The sequence below is a fragment of the Calidris pugnax genome, unplaced genomic scaffold, assembly GCF_001431845.1.
Source record: "Calidris pugnax isolate Ruff unplaced genomic scaffold, ASM143184v1 scaffold20, whole genome shotgun sequence".
Lineage (NCBI taxonomy): Eukaryota > Metazoa > Chordata > Aves > Charadriiformes > Scolopacidae > Calidris > Calidris pugnax.
Genome location: NW_015094510.1, coordinates 32,649,112 through 32,656,909, shown reverse-complemented (window position 1 = coordinate 32,656,909; position 7,798 = coordinate 32,649,112).

Sequence of the window (7,798 nt, the reverse complement as noted above, 5' to 3'; positions counted from 1 at the left end):
CCCCCTTCTCTCTGTCTCTTTGTTCTCTTTATTCTTTTCCTTGTTTCAATACTCATATTTAGGTTGCACAGTGGCAGGTTTCTAGTCACAGAAGAAACTCAGGGGAGAATATATTCATCAATTAATTGCTGTAGGAATACAACATGTTACCTCTTCTTAAATTCAAAAGCAAGAAAGTTGTTATCTGTAAAGAAAAAAAGTAAAAAAAATGCTGAGCATGCCTTTCCATGTTAATTATCTTGGTTACATCCACAAGCTTGCACATTTGTATGCTCACCTTGTCATTCTGTAGAATCTGAATCCCTGATATTGAACAGCAGGTGAATGGGGAAAGTTTAAAAGAAAGTTAAATCAAAGGTAAGATTGAAGGTCTTGTAGTGGTGGCACTAGGAAAACAGGAGATCTAAAGTCAGTTTTGATTTGGCTGTCTGTGCGCTGAGGAAGAAGTCACATTTCCTTCTGCTAACCTTTTTCCCTACCCCTAAAACACAGAAGATATTTTATTCAACCTATTTTTTGTCAGTTTGTCATTTAGTCTCTGAACTTTCAGCGGGGGGAGAGATGTGTCTTACTAGAGGCTTATATAGAACTGAGCACAATGAGAATTCACAGCTCTACCAGAATACTGGAAAGCAGTAAGAGGCAAAGCAGAATAGAGATGTTCTTATTTCAAGTAGCAAGTACAGACAGGTATAATGTTACTGAATTTAAATGGACAACCAAAGGGAGAATAGCAATCAACACAACATTAACCATTTTCCACCATTGAGACCTTTAAAAGAAAGTGAAAGAAAGATTTTACAGCTATTATATGTTTCTGACTTTATTTCCTAAGCTTGAAAGTCAGTCATTAATGAAAAGCACTTTGGTTGTATTTATGTCATGCAATATTTTCAATTTCTCAATTTCATTTTCCCATATGTGTGTATATATATACATGCATACACACATGCATATAAATTTATACAATATATACATAGTATGTACACATAGCATGTTTCAGAGCATTTTGTCTAGAACAAGAGACTTTTCCTTTTAATTTCTTAATGAGGAGTCATATAGATGTGATGGGATCAAAGTGCGTGATCTGGACTGACTGGCTGCAGTAGCTGAATGTGTTGAAGTGTCAGCAAGTTCACAATGGCAAAGTAGCCCCCAAAATGGCAAACGCCAGCTTCCTTTGATATAGGTGATAAAAGTTAGAAGACAGATGAAATTATCCAGGTTTTTCTTAGAAAAGGAGAAAATAGGGCAACATAATACATGACAACTTGTTATTCAGTAGGCAGCTTGATGAGGGCAGCTTCATAGGTAGTTTAAGGTTAACGATGCTTAATTTTTGTATGACTATATCTGTGTTTAAACTTTGCAAAGTATATAAAGTATGATTTTGACATACAAATAAATAGCTTTTATAAAAACAATCAGTAAAAAAGGGGATAAATTTAATTCCAGGTTGAACTTATTGGCACAGAAGTCTGAAACTGTCAGATGCAATGTGTATGTAAGCTTTGATTTTTGCAATTCAATATTTGGAAGTAGTAAAGGATTTCCAGGTAGGTGACTCTATTAATAGAATTAATGTTGCTTTGGCAGCAATGTTCAGCAATTGCCTTCTTACAGGTTTCTTTTTCTGCTTCCTTTTCTGGTTCTAGAAAGCTCAGGACTGTGTCTGAGGTAAAACCGAGACCGAGCACAGGGAAACTACAACTATTTCTAACTTGAAGCCAGTACCAATGTTGGGACTGAGTTTGTAGTTTCCAGTTGTGAACTCTGATTGACTTTAGTCAGTTACTTCAGCAAGGGCAGCTGATACTATCCTCATCTTGTAAATGCTGGTCTATATGCTTAATGTGGCACGTGAAAATTGATTTTTATGCCACCTTTGGCCTATTCAGGTCTGTAAGAGTAAACACATTGGTAGCACTTGCAGGAGAAAAATGTATGACTATAAAGCACTGAAAGTTAATCAACATTCAAATCTGTTTGGAAAAACAAAAAAAAATGATTGCTATAAAACCACATTCTGCCAAAGCCCTCATTAGGGTTTAAGCAGGTTTTACAGTTTTCTGCAATATCTCAGCACCCTGAACAAGGTATCCTGAGTATCTGAATTACTGACAGAATATGAACTGCATGTGCCCAAAGGTCATCCTGCCTATAACTGTGTTTGTTTGTTTTTTTTTTAAAATCCTTCTCAATTTGGTCTGTATTTTTTGAGCAAATCCTCTGAAATGCCAGTATAGACCTATTACCGAAGTACGATCCATAGTACGAAGTCATGAATGCTCTGTGCTTTGCACAGGTAGGTCCATAAAAACACATTTTGAACAAGTTAATCATTCGGGTCAAATCAAAACAAAATATTGCATTTTTTCAAATACTTTTTGTTTTATGTAAGAACAGAAGAAAAAATTGAAACAGAGGTAATATTTCTTTGAAAATTTGTGACCTTTCTACCTTATGTTTTTATCTTTTTTTTTCCCCTGATTTAAACATCATTAAGACACATATTTGTAATTTTATTGGTTTTTTTGTTGCCAAATCAGAGGTTTTCACTGGATTTTTTCTTCAACTTTAAAACTCCTGTTTTATTTTTATCAGGATGGAAAATTTTTCCTTGACCAACTTGAGATTCTCCTTCTGCTTCTCTTCCCACCTGCCTTAATGCCTTTCAATACTCTAAAAATTTATTAGAAATACTTTATGATTAATATTATAAATAAAATACAAGCATATTTACCCCTATAGTACTTTTGTCTTCCCAATATTTTTTCAAAAGTATCCACTTTTACTTTTTAAAGACAGTGATGGCTAGACTCCCAGATGAAGTAGGTTTTGTATCCTGATAAAACAAGGGTTACAAGCAGCCGCCTCAGCTCAGGTGTTATTCTGGCCTCTCCCATTGAAATCTCGGGTCCCAGCCCCCATTCACACTCTCTTCTCCCTTTCTCCTGAATTTCAGAGCTTCAACTCCAGCTACCTCTCTGCAGAACTCTGACCCGAAGAGAACATTAGCCAACCGCAACAGAACAAGACAGACACATATAAGGATTCCACAGAAGAGTTAATTTCTTATCAAAACTGTGTAATAAACCTACAGTATCAACACAGTTGATGGTACTGAAGTTTTAATAAATTGCTGAAACAGTCCCATCCCTTTCTGCAAGCTGGGTAGCCCCTGGAAAAAATGTTTCATAAGTGGAACAATAGTTGATTTAGCTCTATGCAGGTGTTACCCAGAAAAGACAGCAGAACTTTGAATTTGTCAATGAAAACCAGAGACTTTTCAGGTAGTGGACTCTGGAAAGGTTACGATTTGAGATCTATCACACAAATGGGTTTGTATTGTACTCTCAAAGGCTTTTTTTTCTTTTAAAAATTGTTGATCATCTCTTCCTATCATACACAAAAAACATTGAGTTGAAAAAGGATGATAGAAAGCCTAAAAAGAGTTTGACAATTTAATAGAAGTCTTGGAAGAAAGTCAAGGGATAATTTAATAGTTGTTTTCTTTAAAAGACTATGTAGAAAATTTGTTACTTTATTTATATTTTAAACACTGAATAAGCTTTTTTTCTGTCTTGAAAGGCTTGGGAACTTCCAAGGCTGAAATATTGCAAGGAGAAAAAGAATGCAGCTAATGGTAAATAGTAAACCTCAAAACTTCAGCATCTATCATGGATACCCTGTCGGGATGACAACACAAAGTTCCACAAAATTATATCCTGTTGAGCAGTTAAGATCAACTCAGTCATTCCTAAAATAAAAAACAAAACAAAACAAAACAAAACAAAACAAAGTAAAACTTCTGTACAATTTTTGATAATAAATTCACAGAAAGTCTTTGTGAACTTTTTCAATATTGCCTAATAGAAAAAAAAATAATTGGTAAATTCTCAAAAATGTTGGCATGCAAAACCACTTTAGCTGTAAGAGCAAGGTATATAAAAAAATCTATATTAGAACTAGATATGGTATGTTTTTCCCTACATCTGAAGTCACTATGGACATCAGATGTTCAGTCATTGTCCTGAAGGGTAATGTGCAAGGCAGGGGGAGGATATAGAACTGCAGACAAGTGAATGCAGACAAGAAGGAGAACAAACACTGTTCTATGATCCAAGCATCGCCTGTAACATGGAAGACACATGTACCCAGCCTGCTTCAGAACAGAGGAGGACTCGAACATGGGGTTTTCACATTCTAACTTAATAGCTCAAGCACCTACATGCCTATAAAGGTAAGGCAAGCTTGTCCTTTTCAAATGGCCTATGGTCTCTCCAAGTTCTAAGTCTCCAAATCTGAAAATATTACAAAAGGATGGTGGTTGGGTTTGAGAGTAGGGGTGGGTTTGTTTGGTTTTTTTAATTTCACTTTTCAAACCTTGAGCAAAGCCAATTCTCTGCCAAGAACAGGAATAAAGGAAGTCCTGAAAGTCCCAAGCACCCACTAGAAAAAAGGAAGTTATATAAGTGTATGGAAAAAATTAAGCTTATCTATTCAGCTTCATTCCTAAGGTAATCACCATGGGTAGAAATCACAGATACAGACAAGCTATGTCAGGTGCTGACAGCTGTCTGAAAGAACATAGTAGTAGCACTAATTTAGGTGGTACTGCTTCCCTTAGACACAACTTGTTTATGCTGGTTTGAAAACGTAGATTTTGTTCTGGCTCTAACACAGCTGCAGGGGGTAGGAAACAGCAGAGAGCTACAGAGAGCAGGAGTGGGCTGAAGAGAGAAATATGGCAGAGCCAGAGCTGAGTGTGTGGTAGTGACTGAAGCCCAAATAGCTTATTAAACTTTCACCCCACTAATTAATTTAAGTCATTGTTTGAAAATGGAAGGGGTAGGAGGTAGAATGGGAGGAAGGAAGGCAAGACAAGAGGAAGGAAAGGAGAAAGTGTACTCTCTTTCTGTGTTTCCTGGGACCATTTTTGAGTCTTGGCAATTACTACACCAGGTCAAGGAACACTTAGTTGTGTTAGAAAGGGACTAATTCTAAATTCTTCATAGAAAGGGAGTATGGGATTAGATTATGTCTCCAAAGCTCTCATTTTATCTCTACAGCAACACTATTTTCATCACCTAAAGCCAATATCCTCCCAGAACAATAAAAAAGGTTAAAAACTAAGATGGTAATATAAATTGGATTTTTATGATCTCCCATCATGAATGCTGAGATTATAACATGCATTTGAGTCACATTATCAGGCTTTTCCTTTTTTAAAAAAATGCTGGTAATTTTAAGTAAACATACAACTACAGAAACTGTGCCTAGAAAAACAAATCACATCATAATATGACTACTGATACCATTGAATTTACAGAATACCTCAGTCATAATGTAAAAGGAACATATGTCTCTCTTTGACATCCATACCTGTGAGTAAGTGAAGTGGGCAACAATGTCTGTGTCTCATCATTCTTTTCAAACTCACTATGATTTTCTGACATCCCATGGAGAGTGTTGTCTTGGACACAGGCTCAGGCCTCGTACAGAATTGCTTTATTCAGGCAGCATGTGAAAAATCTGTCTAAAACTCCATTGAGATTTTTAACTATATATTTTTCTCAGAAAATATTCTTATGTCTTTTAGAGAGAAGACATAACATTGTCAGGTACCTGAAAAGCAGGATTTCAGAATGCCAAAATCAGAAAGGTAGTCTGAAAATCTGTTAATAAAAGCCCATTACATTAATACAATGCCTGATGTCTTTAGAATAAAGGTGCTATGTCAGCATAAAGTATCTTTAATGGCATTTTATATTCTTTAGCTTCTGTGATGGAGCTATTCCTTTCAGAGCAGGGCGTCCTTTATACAATTATCACCTGGGAGACATTCATCACAGATGTCCTTTGGATACACAGCATATGTTCAGAACAGCCATGCCTCTATTCGTAAGCATACAGCCTTAAGACCACACATTTCACGTTCCACTGATGTGTGCAATAATGCCACAGTCACTGCAGGTGACATCATGGCCTTGACAGGAAGTCATAGGGAAAGGATGTTTCCACCTGATACTGATGTTTAGCTGCAGAAAAAATATGTCATGACAAAGCTGCAGGGTTATTTTCCAAATGTCTTCTAAGGCAAGCTTCCACGTAAAGTTGGGAAAGAGAGCAAAATTCCAGATTCTGAACATTTTAAATAGTTGCCTTTCGATTGCTCAGTTCAGCTTTACCCAAGAGCTTCCTCATGTCCATTGTCGGTCTGGGGGAGAAGCTTGGGGAGAAAGGAAGGAAATCTTGATCATTGTCCCCAGGACTTAATACTTTAAATATGGTTGTCTCATCAGAAAATGTGAGGGGTTTTTCCTATTTTTTTGTGTGCCATGGTTTCATTCTCTCAGATAAATTAAACTGCCATGACTGTCTGCAATTCTCTCATTTCTCTGATTTGGATCAGTACATCAAGATTCTCTTTCCCTGTTCTCCTATTCATAATGCATCTAGTTCTGCCTCCACCCTGTATCTTTGACTTTATTCCCAATTTATTAAGTGTTAGAATCCCAAATTCTCTGCTAACTGGAGAATGGAAGAGAGCTGAGATTAATTAATACCTGATTTTTGACTCACATTAAAAAATAAATAAGATGTTACATATTATGTTTGGCTGGTTGAAAACCAAATAGGTTCACTGAGAATAGTCCTAGACTAATATTTTGTACAACCATGACTGTCTGTGAACATTTGCATCTGATCTCCCTTCAAACTAGAAGACCCACAGACTCCTGGTTTGGCTCTTGGACTGATCCACCTCTCTTCATCAATTTCCTTCATATTCAAACACCTTCTGAGATATTTTGTGTGCATGTAATTTTGTGGTTTTAGCGAGATAAATCAAAGCATATCTTAATTAAATATTCCCTTGGCACATAGAGATGTTAAAATCTCACATATTTTGTTAATGGAGTTGCTGGAGTTGCTAAACAACATCTGACACTATGCTATCAAGCAAAAGAGGAGTAAGTAATGGATATTACATCATCTGGTGGATTTTGAAATTTCAAAACCTTGAGTAGTGTGCAGTGGGATGACCTACAGACTTCACAAAGTTTTCATGAAAAATGAAAAATTAATTTCCTATATATTATGTTCATAAATATGCAGTTGTATATGCATAAGCATATATGTCAGTGTGGATTCTAAAGAACTGTTGAGGTGAAAGACAGGAATGCTGGAACAATTGCTTTTTCCCACTTATGTCCAGTCTGTAAGTTTTGATTTCTTGCTTTTTGTGTTGATGTCGAAATCTGTGAGATTGAAACCAGCCAAAAAAACCCACTCCCCCAAAAAACCAAACACAACCCCAAAAAAAAAAAACAAACCAAGGCCAAAAGGGCTGCATTATAAATCACGAAGATTTTTCTTTGTTTTAAATCTGAGAGAGAAAACTAAATGAAACAAAATGTACCTTTGGTGCTTTAAGCTTTTCTAACAAAAGAGGCCATGCTGCTGATCCAGACCATAAATCTTTCTGAAAATGACTTAGATTGCAGGTGAAACAATTTTATAACAACTCATATTTTGAGGGCAAATGTAAGTGACCTATGGAGTCTTAGTCAGCACTAAGCCATTTGCCACAGCAAGGACAAGCCAGCACCTGCAGTCCTCTGCTCCTGTAAAATGCCTCCAGAACTCAGTGCTCCCTTTGGCCACTTCCTAAACTGCCCTGCAGGTGTTGGCTGGAGTGCCTTCTCATCCCCAAAACACAAAGATACAAGATAAGATCAGCACCCGTCTGACCTATATGCCCGAATTTTCCTGTCTATGAAAATCACATTACAGG